The sequence below is a fragment of the Aedes aegypti genome, chromosome 3, assembly GCF_002204515.2.
Source record: "Aedes aegypti strain LVP_AGWG chromosome 3, AaegL5.0 Primary Assembly, whole genome shotgun sequence".
Lineage (NCBI taxonomy): Eukaryota > Metazoa > Arthropoda > Insecta > Diptera > Culicidae > Aedes > Aedes aegypti.
In genome coordinates, this window is record NC_035109.1 from 272,531,119 (window position 1) to 272,546,828 (window position 15,710).

The window sequence follows — 15,710 nt, forward strand, 5'->3', positions numbered from 1 at the left end:
TTTTTTCTAGTTTATAGATGTCTAATGATGATTTTGAACTTCGTGGCCGTGCGGTTAGTGTAACCAAGCATTTAGCCGCATCGCGCCAAGAAGTGTGGGTTCGATTCATGTTTCAGGCCGAAAAACTTTTCGTCAGAAACGTTTTTCGACTGTGCCACTGGGCGTTGCATGCTAGTCCGTTGTCTAGTGTGGTGCTTCATTCAAAGGGCAAATCGTCCACTGGAAGCATTAACGTGTCGGTGTCTTTAAAAAAAAACTATTTCACTTTTTTTTTATCAGGCACTATGTGCACTTAGCCACTACTATGCCGATTATCATATCTATTTATGTCCTTATTGCTATTTCTCTCATACCGAGTAGGTAGAGAAGAGAGCTGCCGTTGGTCCAATCCATATCCATATACGTAGTCCCCATTGGTGTGCGGTGGTTCATTTTGCCATGTTTCCGTGTCGTGTGAGACAACAGCCTACAAAGAGGGTCAGTTTGTCTCAGTCACCATCTGTTACTGACGGAGGATGGATGTGTTTCCCCAATACACGGTCCTTCGTGCGGCGTCTTCTGGTGACTGGACGGAGTTTTTTGTAAGGGAGGATTGGGAATCGAACCCATGACCTTCCGCTTACGAAGCGAAAGCGTAACCTCGAGGCTACGGGACCCCCCAAACTATTTCACTTTTAGCAGGGTCAGTTTTGCATAGAAATAATCACACATTTTCAAGGTGTAATGTCAGCGTTAAACAATCCTCTGGTGATATGTCTACATGTCAACTTTGAATATTTAAAATGTTGTGTAAGCTTAAGTATGAACTACTGAACTCATTTTTGATATCATACAGCACAGAAAGTTTAGTTGTTTGCTCATAAAACCGTTTATTCTCAAATAATGTGCCTATATCAAGGGAAATCGCCTGCATTTAGGCGTTTTAAGCAAATTTTCAAAATTTATGTTTGCAATAAAATGATGAAGTACACGAGTTGTAAGAATTTTGACATCATATTCAGATTCAGGAGACCCAAATTTAGTAGAGAGGGAATTTGTTTTTCCTTAAACCTGCTTCTTTGTATTATGATCAATTTCGCCCCAGCGTGTCATTTTATTTTTTTAATATGTAAACAAATTTTATGATATATTCAATATTATTTCATGAACAGTCAATTACATAAACTGATAAAGATCAATACAGTACAGTATGGCCCATAAAAAAATGCGAAATTCGTCATATCATGTTTTATGGAAGTTTTAACACAGAAAATGTGTTTTAAACATAAATATAATTCATTACTTGTATTGATTAATCAATTTGGACTCAGTTTTTCGCTTTGGACATGATTTTTTTCTGTTACTTTCACCTTACCAGAGAGGAATTGGAAGCACACCTTCAAATTTTATCATGCGGACGTCGAGTTCAATATCTGTGTGATGAAAGCTTCTAAAACATCAACGATGGCGTGACATTCTTCACAGGCCTTGTCTGTCATATGCCTATATCAAATGATAGAATTGGTTCATACCTAGGCAATTGGAGACTTAAACATATTTTCGAAAAAACGTCTCATTTTGAGATTGAGAGCTTTGATTGAACTTTCATATAAGTGTGATTAGCGGCTCCGTTTTGCTCAAAACCTATGAGCTAGTATTGATATAAGTTGTCTCTGAAGGAACAAATTTCGTCCTCAAAAATCTGTTATAGGCTTCCGTATTTATTTTTTATTCAACTTTGACAAAAAATAAAGGCATATCAAACCTATAAGACGCAAATGCCCTCAAAACTATGACCCTGGCAAAATATTTTATTGTGATCATAAAAAAACACGTTCACTAAGAACTCCTCCATCCCCTGATACCAAACAAACTAAAATTTTCAACAAAAAGTGTGATTTTTGAAGGTGGAAAGTTTATCACCAGAGTATACAACAATCAGACGCTATTTCCAGATTTTGGCGGACAAAACCTTTGAACTTATTTGCTTTATTACATTATTTAGGACAGTAAGAAAAATAAGACAAAAATTGTCCTGGATAGCAAAGTTGTGTCAAAATATACTACAATAATCATAAATTGCATTCACTATCAAAAACAATGAAAATAACGCCTGTGGATGATTTATTCACGATCAAAATTTTTTCGCATTTTTTTATGGGCCATACTGTACTGCTTTTGTCGAAATTTTTCTGACAATATTCCAATTCCAAAGGACAAGACAACAACAAGTTGTAAAATAGTGATCAATTTGCCCCCGGATTACGGTACCGACATCAAAAATTCAAAATTTTCTAGTTTAGGCATCGATTTTGATGAAATATTTAGGAAAAAAATATAAATGAGTTATATTTTTGATTCATGAATTTGTAATTTTAAATTCGTAGATGTTTTCGGATTTATATCCAAATTTGTTAGGGTACCTAGGGTGTTTCGAAATGGAAAAACACAATAGTTTTTTTTTCTATTTCTCGCACATCTAAATAGCAGGAAAACAACAAACAAGACATAAATGAAATTTTGCCCATAGACAGACAGATTGTCTGCACGAACATAGATGAACTTTTCAATCTATTTTGCAGTTACTCTATGCTACGTTGTTCAGGTTCAAAACTTTTATCAAAACTTTCAAATAATTATTAAAATACTTTCGAGGTTCAACATTCATTGAAGACTTTATTTTGTAGGCAGTTTTAAGAATATAAAAAAAAAAATCTGCACTCCTAAGAAACCCAATTCTCTTTGAAGTCGTCGGATATTCTTTCACAGATTTTTTGATTGTATCATTACTCTCCATTTATTACTACTGCCATGTATAGAGGTGATTCCTCCAAAAATTAATGCACAGTTTCTCTAGGGATTTTTTCTAGTAAATCACACAAGACAGAAGGTTTGTTCTTGAAAGTCAGAAAAGTTTCTAACACGATAAGATCCTTAATCTGACCGAGATTCAAACCTGTCATCATCAGCAAGGTTTGGTTGAATACCGCAACTGACTTTGCGCAGCGACAAATTTTGCGCATATAGCTGAAGCAGTAAATATAATGTTGCAATATTTTCAAAATGTTTGAACTTTCCATAGTTGCTTGCAAAATTTTTCAAAAATGCGCAAAGTTGGGCCCTGTGGGCGGAAATTTAGAGAAAAACGCGCGGAATGCTTATTGCAAATAAAGGAGCCAGTGTATTTTTGGCAGTTTAGTTCTCTTTTTCATTTTTATGCTCTTAATATGATACAAATATTTCAAGCCCGATGGGTCATAAAGCCCGCCCCCCCCCATCTTCCCAAAAAATTGAAAAGCTCTGTCAGAGTACACGAAGTCACTCTACGGGTATGTATACCAAAATCATCACTACACAAAAAAAAATCGCGGAATATTCATAAAAATTTCGTTTCGTTTCGAAACATTTCGTGAGAATTAGAATTTCGTTTGGGTTTTACGGAATATTTCAATTATTCGTTTCGTTTCGCTACGAACGGTGCCGAAAATTCCGCATATCGTTTCGTTTCGTATCGCCATGCAAAATACTCATATCGCATATCCTTAGTGAACAAATCTGCGACCGTTTTAAATATTCTCCCAATAATATCGTCCGCGAAGCAAACAAATTGTCCGGATCTTGTGAAAATCGTGCCTCGACTGTTAAGCTCGGCTCTCCGCATGACACCTTCAAGCGCAATATTGAACAACAGGCACGAAAGTCCATCGCCCTGTCGTAGTCCCCGCCGAGACTCGAACGAATTGGAGTGTTCGCCCGAGATCTACACACAGTTTTATACACCGTCCATCGTTGCTCTGATCAATCTTGTGAGCTTCCCGCGAAAGCTGTTCTCGTCCATGATTTCCCATAGCACTACACGGTCAATACTGCCGTAAGCCGCCTTGCAATCGATGAACAAATGGTGCGTAGGGACCTAGTACTCACGGCATTTCTGGAGAATTTGCCGCACGGAAAAGATCTGGTCCGTTGTCGAGCGGCCGTTGATGAAACCTGCTTGATAACTTCCCACGAACTCGTTTGCTATAGGTGATACATGATGGAAGATAATCTAGGATAGCACTTTGTAGGTGGCGTTTTGGATGGTGATTGCACGATAATTTTCACACTCCAGTTTGTCGCTCTTTTTGTAGATAGGGCATATAACGCCTTGCTTCCACTCCGCCGGTAGCTGTTCCGTTTCCCAGATTCTGACTATCAGCCGATGCAGACAAGCGGGCCTATCTTGATGAGTTTGGCTCCGATACCATCCTTGCCAGCGGCCTTGTTGGTCTTGAGCTGTTTAATGGCATCCTTAACTTACCCCATCGTGGGAGCTGGTTGGTTTCCACTGTCCGCTGTGCTCACGTAGCCATCGCTTTCGCTGTCCTGACCTTCTGTGCCTGTACTCTCTGCGCCATTCAGGTGTTCATCGTAGTGCTGCTTCCACTTTTCGATCACCTCGCGTCCGTCCGTCAAGATTCTCCCATCCTTATCCCGGCACATCTCAGCTTGCAGCACGAAGCCTTTGCGGGATGTGTTGAGCTTCTGATAGAACTTCTGCGTTTCTTGAGAACGGTACAGCAACTCCATCTCTTGGCATTTCACCTCTTTCAGATGGCGCTTATTGTAACGGAATAGGCGGGTTTGCTGTTTCCGCTTGAGTCTGTATCGTTCCACGTTTTGCTGCGTACCATGCTGCAGCATTGCAGCCCGCGCTGCATTCTTCTCCTCTAAAACCTCCTTGCACTGCTCGTCGAACCAATCGTTTCTTGAGCTTCGTTCCACATATCCGACAATGCTTTCGGCAGCGTCGTTAATGGCTTCTCTGGCTGTCCTCCAGCAATCCTCAAGGGGGGCCCTATTGAGCTCGCCCTCGTCCGACAACGCTGCCTCAAGATGCTGCGCGTACACGTTGACGACATCCGGTTGTTTCAGTCGCTCGCGTACATCATTGATGACGGATAGTTTTGGGCGCCGTTTCACCATCACCAGGTAGTGGTCGGAGTCAATGTTAGCGCCACGATAGGTTCTGACGTCGGTTATGTCGAAGAAGTGCCGTCCATCGATCAAAACGTGGTCGATTTTTGGATTCTGTCTGCTGAGCTGATACGGGAGGCTGTGCTGGTAATAAGTGCTACGAATGGCCATGTTCTTGGAGGCGGCAAAATCTATCAGTCGTAGGCCGTTCTCGTTCGTCAGCCGGTGGGCGCTGAAATTTCCAATCGTTGGTCTGAACTCCTCCTCCTGCCCAACCGGAGCGGTCAAATCTCCTACGATGATCTTGGCGTCGCGTCGTGGCTTGGGCAGCGGTCGTACTCGCGTTCGAGCTGCGCGTAAAATGCGTCCTTGTCATCATCAGTGCTTCCCGAGTGTGGGCTATGCACGTTGATTATGCTGAAATTAAAGAATCGGCCTTTGATTCTTAACTTGTACATTCTTTCGTTGATCGGTCAACACCCGATCACGCGCCTTTGCATATCACTCATCACTATGAAAGCTGCTCCCAGCTCGTGTGTGTTGCCGCAGCTCTGGTACATGGTATGATTACCTCTAAACGTTCGCTTCGCACCATCGAACCTGTCCAGCACACCTCCTGCAGCGATTAAGTTTTCAGCTCAAACTTGTGTATGGTTCTCCAGATTTGTGCTTTTGAAAATTTAAGGTTTGGCTTCGATCCATCTTCACCTTAAGAGAAACGAAGTATTTTGTTTGCAGACTGCAAACATGTTGGAAAAAAATATTTAATCCAAATTTTATCGTGCAATTTCAAGCAAATTATATCTGAAATTGAAATTTCAATCATATTTTGCATGCTTGGTGGGTTAGATCACAAAAAAAGATAAATCATACTTTAAATTGTTTGTTAACATCAATGAAAACAGCGATTTATACAACTTTGGCGATCTGTAGCTAAAATTGACGTCACAATTTTTGGAACGTTTTTGAGTATGGTTAATATTGAAAAACATTCATAGACCAGGTGTGTACTAATTTCCTTCGTTTTAAAGATTAATCAATTAGAACTTGCAATTTCGCCAGTTTTTGCAGTGAATGATGCTGACACAAAATATCGATACATTTTGATCGTTTATTGGAAATAATAAAAATAAAAATAATTACAAACAGTGCAGTGAAAACATCACAATCATACAAACCGTTTTCTAAGGCGTACATCACGCACACATTGATGCGCAAAAGTTTTTCCTTAGTCCTGATGGGAGCTTTGTTTGCATTCTTAATTATTTGCGGTCGTTGAGAGAATTTCATAAAATTTCACGAAGTTTTACGGCGTGTGATTGGAATGAAATCCTTCAGTGAAGATGAACGAATGTTTTCCATAGCGTAAATAAATGCCCGGTTAAGTAAGTCACATAGAAGGGCGGGAAGAAATATAAATAGGAATGTGGCGTAGCTTAGATTTAGCTCGGCACGTCTTCGTCCATACGATTTCAGCAAACAAGTGCAAAATGGATAATTTAACTGAAGTTAGTTATCCAAATAAAGTAGTTTCATTGCATTTTTGGTGCACATGATGAACCATAACAGCTTTTGCTTGGAAAAAGAATTTATATTGCAAGTATGACGGAATATTGCAAGTATGACGGAATAGCCGACGTGGACATTTTAAGTTTGATAAGACGAATATTAGCGCCTACGATGAAGTAGAGCGGAACCCTAAGCAATCTCTATCTTAGTTCATCTGTTATGCCACCAGAGAGACGAAATTGTAAATGACTGAATTCCTTCGGAAATTAAGATTCATTACTGGAAACTCAACTCCAATTTAAGAAACCACTGGGAACCACTTTCATATTTTCACCCGTGTTATTTTAACGATTCTCATCGCAATCCAATTTGAAACCCCGGCACAATCTACAGAGCCCAGCACTCTAGCACTACAATCAAATTCATTCGGTATATACCCACACAAAGCAAGTTGTTTTCCCACGCTGCCGAATTTGTTGTTTCGGTTTTTGGTCCTGTAAAAATGTTTTTGCAATTTCTCATCGTAATAGGCTGTTTTTCATCACACCAATCTGTCATGAAACGGCCTACTTATCTGCACTGAAGTATGCAGTGCGGGAATAGTCATTACCTAACTGAAACCAGTGCTGTAATGATTCGTTACGCAACGCTTTCTCATTACGCAACTGTTTTGAGTTGCGTACTGAATCATAACATAACCATTTTTTCAGAAAATGTAAAATAGTGGTGAATACATTCCGACATAATTTCTGATACCCTTAAGTGGTTTTCTACGAAATTGCAAAAAATGTTGTACGTAACTCGTTGCAGAACTCGATTTTTACAGCACTCGTCGTAATTATCCTACTCGGCAAGCCTCGTACGATAAATTTACGACTCGTGCTGTAAAACTCATCATTCTGCAACTTGTTCCGTAAACTACTATTTCCTTCGTTTTCGGCCGGTGGAAGTCCGTCCCTTCAGAGTGGGTTGTCGTATATGGAAGCATTGATTCACAACAGCTCGGCACAATCACAGTCGGCGGAAAGTTATTACTTTTCGGTTTAAAAATGAAACGAGAAAAACTGGGGAAAGGCTTGTAGGTTCAACCCGTTTCAAGTGAGTGAGCTGGAACAGAGGAAGTTCTCTTCCAGCGACTGCCCTTTGCGATTGTAGGTCATTTGGGGTGGAACTATTTGGAATAGAGCCGGTTGGCCTAATGTGCACATCTAAACTGGTTTAGGGACAAAAGAACGAAAGGCCGAAACTGATTTGTCTGATAATTGTTTTTATTTTTGAAAAAAATATTAGATTATTTGTCATTTCATTTTTCTTTTTCGACTTTCTGTGTTTGTACCTTTTGTCTTTTGACCTTCGACTTTTTGTTTTTGTCATTTTATCATAGATTCCGTGTTTGCTAACAAAATGTTTCAATGGTACAATACAATGATTTCTTCGTAAGATATTCAAGGTCTTATGCCACTACAATTAAAGATTTTTCTAATTTTGGATCCAATTTCTAAAATAAAGATTGTGTTGTGTTCTGTTCATGATTTGATGCATAAAGCTTCATTTCAGTACGTTGATCATGACGGACTCTCAATAGTTTTCATTCTGATGGTTCAAAAACAGTCTAATATAAAGTGCCTACGTGGAAATCAGCTGAATTAGTATTTAAAGTATTTTTTTTATGCCAAATGACCTTTATGCCAAATGGCACCAAACTTCACACATAAAAAGTGTGCTTTGCTGCCCGCTTGTTGGTCAGCCAGTTGCGCTTCAACGTTTATTCGGTGTGTAATCAAACAACTTTCCGACGCTGTGGTTTGCATATTCCCCGCTCACCAAACTCGAACCGGGACGTCGTGTTTGGAAAAGTATTTTTATTTATTTATTTTAGTGAACATCCGTGCCATACATACTGTTGTTCTAAGCGGAGTGCCCTTTTTCTCGAGCAGCAGTCAGAGGTCCGAGTGTTGGTTCTCACGCGGTGGCTGTAATTAAAGTTGGCAACGCATCATTTGAGTTTCGATGGTGCGAATTGGTCCATGACCTGAATGATGACCAAGTTGCTACATTTCAGGAATAGAACTTAAAGTCAATTACCATATTGATGGGAATATTGATAATGTACCATGCAAAATAGTTCTCGCGTAACTTTTCAAAAGGACCTATCTTACACTGAGAGGTTCTCTTTGTTTAGTTTCTTTTTTATTAGTTTGATGGCGTTTCGTCTTTCAATACATGACCTGCGCCACAATGTTACGCCAACTAACTCGATACATGGATTCTAATCTCCAGTTTCTCGATCGTCCAGTCTTCCAAGATCCTGCTCCACTTGGTAAAACCATCTAGCCCTTTGGGCTTCTATTCATCATTTGCAGGCTGGATTCGAGGTAAACATCATTTTTGTGGAATCACTGTCCGGCATTCTCACAACGTGCCCCGCCCATCGTACCTTTCCAGCTTTGGCGACTTTCTGAATACTGGGTTCATCGTAGAGTTGCGCAAACTCGTGGTTCATTCTTCGCCGTTCTCACATACCCGCCAAAGATCGACCTAAGCACACGTCGTTTAAACGCTTTTAGCACGAGAATTGTTCACGTCTCATGACCGTAGAGGACTACCGCTCTTATCAGTGTCTTGTACATGGTACGCTAAGTACGGAGGTGAAGTTTAAGCACCAGATCGCAAGGTCTTGTGGAGTCCGTAGTAAGCACGACTTCCAGCAATGATACGCCTTCGAATTTCTCTGCTGCAGTTGTTATCCGACGTTACCAATGATCCGAGGTAGACAAATTCATCCACCACTTTGAACTCATCTCCGTCGACCATCACGCGTCTGCCAATTCGAACTCTAACGCGCTCTGTTCCTCCAGCCAGCAGATATTTCGTTTTCGACGTATTTACCTTCAATCCAACTCGTTCTGCTCCACGTTTCAGCCTGGTATACTTTTCATCAACCACCTGGCTCTTTAATGGCTTTTTCAATGAACTCCAAAATGAATATAGCTCAGTATAGACCAAGAACTCAAATTATTCAAGGCTCCACCATGAACTGCCGGATAATTCTTTCGCAAATTTCTCAAGAAAATCCTGGAGTTCATCCAAAGATTCTTCAATCGATTTCGCTAGGAACTCATCCAAAACTTCCGTTTAGGACTTTTTCAAAACTAAAGAAAAAAATTTCCAGAGATGCCTCCACTGATTTCGAAGAACTTCCTTCAGAATTTTCATTCAATTTGCTTAAAAACTTAAACTGAGTATTTCTCTAAGGATACTTAAAGATGTTACGTGACATACTCATCCTATGATTTCTTCTGAAATATCAGCAGGAAGGAGCTTAACGATGCATCACTGGTCGAATTCTTTGAGTTTCTCAATTGAAAAGAGTTGTCAATTGATTTCCCGGTTGAGTTTTCGAACAATGCTTGAGATAAACCGCAGATAAATGCAAAAAGGAATTTATATGAAAATTACTAAAGCAATGACTCAAAAAATTCTCATCTAGGATAAATAATTGACGAATTTCTTCAAAAAATCTGGAACAAATCCTTGAAAATTTTCATGAAAATATTTCTATAAGAATTTTTGAAACATCTGCCAAAGAAAATAGCATATTGGAAACTTTGTGAAGTAGTTCCTTGGAAATTCCTGGTCAGGTAGTTAGATTCAGAACTCATTGCAAAGAAAAGGGAAATAGTGACTTAAGAATCCATTTTTGTTTAAAAAGATGCGCTAGAGAGTTCCCATTTGAAATAGAGTCTTCTACAGACTTAAAAACCAAGTCTCAAAAAAGAGACCTACTACCAGCCATGCTTTTAACTCCAACAGTATGTTTTTCGATAAAGTTTCTTCAAGCATTCCTGCGATAACTTTTTAGAATTCAACCTGGATTTTATTAAGTACAGCTTTTAGCCTTTCTCATCAATGATTTCCTGAGACGATCTGTTAAGGATTTTGTTACCAATTACCACTAGACATTTCTCCAGAAAGAAGTGTGCAAGAATCAGTAATTCAGAAATTAGCAATCTTTCATAGATTTTCTTTTTTAAAAACAGGGGACGGACCTGGTGTAGTGGTTAGAACACACGCCTCTCACGCCGAGGACCTGGGATCGAATCCCATTCCCGAGATAGTCACTAAAAATTTCAGTGACGACTTCCTTCGGAAGGGAAGTAAAGCCGTTGGTCCCGAGATGAACTAGCCCAGGGCTAAAAATCTCGTTAATAAAGATAGAAAAAAAAATAATTTAAAAACAGGGACGTCTGATCTTGAAATCTTTCAGGACTTTCTTTAGGCAGGAACTTATTCTAGCAATATTGCATATATTCCTTAGAAATGCTTCTGCAATTGCAGCAGCGTCTAAAAAAACTATAAGAGCTCGTATATGAATATACTCAATCATGCTTCAAGGGTTACTCCACGGGTTGTACCTGTGAATTTACTTAGTATTACCCTATAAATTCCTCCATTTTATGACTTTTGGAGGAATCATTTGTACCAGGGATAACTCCACAAATACTTCCATGAGTTATACCACTTATCCGTAGAAAAATTCATAATGTATTTTACATTAATATATCCAAATTGATAGGGGTGACCATTTTCAAAAATAGGTGACCAGAAAAATCGCTACGCCGCGAAATTATTATTTTTTTAAAAATCATAGCTTTTGAACAGCTTGACCGATTTTCAATTTTCTTGGACGAAATAAAAGCTAAAGATTTTCAAGAAAATAAATAAAAATTTCACATAAATTGTTTTTTTTTCACATGAAAATATAAATCTAAAATATCCGTTTTTTAAGTGTTTTGAAAGCCTCGGGAGCAAACGAGCTTTTGGTGTTCTCATTCTCCAATGAAAAATCAGAAAATTTTACGTTTACTGTCAGATATTCAGCGGTGTATGTTTTTTTGTTTTTGAGCTATATTTTTTGAAAATGAAAAATTTGTCATTTTTTATCGGCACACTCTGTAGGTCTCAGCGCATTAGATTTTTTATTTTTAAAAAATCATAACTTTTGAACAGCTCAACCGATTTCCAATCTTTTTATGGAATGGGATCTTAAGATTTCAGCTTTTCAGAAAAAAAAAATATAAAACTCTGAAAAAACATTTTCATGATAAAATATAAAAAAATCTATTTTTTTTTTTATATTTTATATTTTTTTTTCAGATTTTTCTATTTTATTTGATAAGTCAAAATCTTAAGCTTTCATTCCATGAAAAAGATTGGAAATCGGTTGAGCTGTTTAAAAGTTGTGGTTTTTCAAAAATAAAAAAATCTAGTGCGCTGAAACCTACAGAGTGTGCCAATAAAAATTGACTGATTTTTTATATTCAAAAAAAATATACCTCAAAAACTAAAAACATTCACCGCTGAAAATTTGAAATTTGTAAACGTAATTTTTTCTGCACTTTCAAGAAAAAATGACAACAGCATTACACTTTTGGTCCCAAGGCCTTCAAAACACGAAAAAAACGGAAATTTTTGATTTTTTTTTTATGTAAAAGAACAATTTTTGTGTAATTTTATATTTTTCGTGGAGAGTCAAAATCATTAGCTTTCATTTTGTCCAAGAAAACTTCGAACTCTTCAAGCGGTTCAAAAGTTATAATATTTTAAGAAATAAAAATTTTGCAAAGTCGTGATTTTTTTGGTCACCTTATTTCGGAAATGCTCACCCTAATTGAAAATTCCAAAAACACGTGTATCCTTATTACGGATAAGGAAATTTTCACGGAATTCGGTGACCCACAAGATCGGTTTTTCATGGAATGGCTGTATACATATCATTAGAAACAAAATCCTTAACTATTCTTGAGGAAATTGCTCTAGAATCCTTTGGGAAACTCCGCTGGGTTCCTTCCTGAAATTTCTTTTGAATTTCACTTTAGGCGCCGTTCACAAATAACGTCACGCTCTAGGAGGAGGGGAAGTAGGCTCAAGCGTTACGGCTCATACAAAAATATTAAAAAAATTATACAAAAAGCGTTACGTTGGGGGAGGGGGTGAAACATTTTCAATTTTAGCGTTAAGTGATAAATAGATGCCGCCTAAGCCCCTTTGGGATTTTTCTGGAAATCTTGGGATTATTTCTGATATCTCTCTTAGTTCTTCTTGAAGATAGCATCCTGACATTCTTCCAAACAATTTTATCACTTCTAGGATTCTTCTAGACATCGCTCTCTGATACTTCTGAACATATTTTTGAGGTTTTTGCAGAAATCTATGTGTGGTTTTTACATGTATCTCCCAGGGATTTCTTTTTAAATCCTGGAAATCAAATTCAGAGATTTTTTTCGGCAACATTACGGAAGTTTCTACCAAAAATCTTCATGCTATTCTTAGGCTGACCATAAGTTGACCGGATAAAAACGGGACAAATGAAGAAAAAAAACAGGACAAACTTTAAAGACGAAGATAATTGTCTCCTAGATGAATCACATCATTTAATTACAATAATACCGTTTTGATTCATATTCCTAACACATAAGGTCAACAGTGACTTTAAATCTGATAGGCATAAATTATTAGCTGATATTTGTAAAAGCTAAAATTTCTTCACAAAATCCAAATCGTTTATTTACAATTATTTTGTATTGATTTTAAGTAAAAGTACCTATAAAACAACATTTCGATTCAAATGATTTGTTCATTCTGTCTCATATTACGAACATCTCGAACTAGAGACTAGTCCCAGAGTATAAAATAGACTAAAAGACGTTAAAATTGAATTGCAATTGCATACCATTTCCAGGCAATCTGATGACATATTTCAGCGAAACATTTCAATAAAATCATCATACGAAAATCAAGTGTTCGGAGTATAAGTCTGTTGAAACAAAACGGTGTGCTTATACGTTGAAAACTGCCTAGAAATTTATTTAATGATTTCTGGGAAACATCGATCATTAAAAATTTGGCTATAAATGGTTACAAATTTCAATGCGAAAAACTTGATTCTGGTTTTACCCTTAGAAAAAGTACAGTTTTGTCTTAAATCCGAAACATGACACATATTCCGAACACTTGAGTCTTTTTTTTGCGATTTTTCAAGAAAACCACTCAAATTTGAAAATATCAACTTTTGCTTTTCGGAACTTAAGGCAAAACGGTAAGTTATGCTGACAAATCATAAACGTAAATTGTTCTAATACATTATGATTTTATTGAAAAAATAGGGACACTCTTTTCAAATCAATTGCGTATAAAAGTAACTCTACGTGATCTAAAAAAAAAGGAATAAATTTGGAAACTGCGTAGGATTTTTTTAATGATTTCTGAGAATCTCACTTTCTAACATTTGATACATTTTTTGCTGCAGAAAAATAGATCGTGAGTTAGCATAATTTGCTCTTAGGAAAAGTAAGTGGTTTAAGAAGATTGATTTAAATAAATAACTTTTGTAAAAAAAAATCGGAAGGATTTTGGATAAAAGTTCGTTTGCTGGATTTCTCTCCAAATTAATCTTCTTATGTGCAGCCTCAATTTCATGCTCGACTTTTTAAAATTGTTGCTATTTCATATGTAATTTTCAAAATATTCCAAAAATGTTTTATTGATCCTGTTTTTTAAACTTATATTAACTTATAAAAACAAAAAATATCTCAATTTGACCCAATCATGCTCTAAAAATCGGCCATTAATTGGTATATTTATAAACATAAAACACAAAAAGTAAATCAGAAGCATATGCCGTCTAGTTTAACTTTGAATGAGAAACTGATAATTACTGGAAAAAAATGAGTAAGCCGTAAAACTCTCAAAATGAATAACAGTTTACTATTGTATTTTTTGACAAAATCAAGAATGCGATCGCAGCTCTGTTTGGAGCTGCGAACTTATTCACACAGTGAGAGAAAATTGCTCAGAACAAAGGATAAAAACTTCCTTGATTTCTTACACCACAGGCAGCAAAAGATGATCAATATTCCTTGCCAAATTAGAGTAATGCACATTATCATTGATAAAAAAATTAAACAGTTTTCAGTGAAACTTCGACGTCAGAAATATTAATTTCATAAGCTGTATAACATTTCATTGAAGTTCGTCAATAATGACTAAGTGTGCAAGAGGTCAGTTTAACCGCTTATTTACATCTGTGAAAGCCGCCCGGAGTTGTCACAGCCGCCATCCCATAGGCCTATTCAAATGACGTCTCAAATCAGCTGATCGGGAAGCACTTTGACATTTCTTCTATGAAAATGACAGGCTCGTGTCAGCACCGGTCCTCCACCGATGTAAACAAATGCATAGACGGATCTGTCACATGAAAAGGCCTATTGTTTGCCGACGTTGACATTAGCTTCGCATCCAGAAAACTTCGCATCGCATGAGCAGGTGCGATTACGGTTTAGTGCTGCGAAGTCAATAAACTGCTGAATTTGTATTTTCACTGTTGTGTCTATTCTCAACTTTCAAAAATACGGGACAATTTGTGCAATTCCAATAAAACGACGGGACAGCTTATTATGATGATGAAAACGGTACTGTCCCGTTAAATACGGGACGTATGGTCAGCCTAGCTATTCTAGTGGATATTTTTAAAAGATTCTTCCGAAGATTTCCTTAGGTTCTGATAGAAGTTCTTCTGAGATTCTTCCTATTTTTTTTCTAAGATTATTTCGGTAATATTCCTGGAATCCTTGCGAGAATTCTCGATTCTAAAATTCTTCTGAAATTCTTCTAAAATGCCTCTGTAATGTTTTCGTCAACATCCTTATATAATACATCTGGGATTCTTCCGAAAATCCTGTTGGAATTCTTCCGCATATCTTTGGATAAATTTTTGGAAAAAAAAACATGGGATTCTTTCGGAAATCTTTCTTAGGATCCTCTGAATACTTCCTACTAGATTTTTCCGAAGTTTCTCTCACAAGTTCTTTCAGAATTACTTCTAGGATGCTTCTGGGCATTCCTTCTGGATTTTAAAATGAATCTTCGTGTGATTATTCTATATAATATCTCCCTAGGATCCTTTCGGAAATTCTTCTGGAATACTCCTGGATTTCATCCGGAAATCTGGCAGGAATGTTTCACAATATATTCAAAGATTCTTTCGGATTATTTTTGGGAATTATTCCTGCTCATTCGGAAATACCATATAATCCAGATATCATTCAAGGATGCTAACGGAAGTTTTCCTGGGATTCTACTGTGAATCGTTCTGGTATTCTTCTGGAAATACCATAGGGATCCCTTAGATAAGGGTATGCGGTATGGATTTTTTCCATGTCGATACAAAACGAAACGATACGCGGAATATCTTGCGCTGATAATGA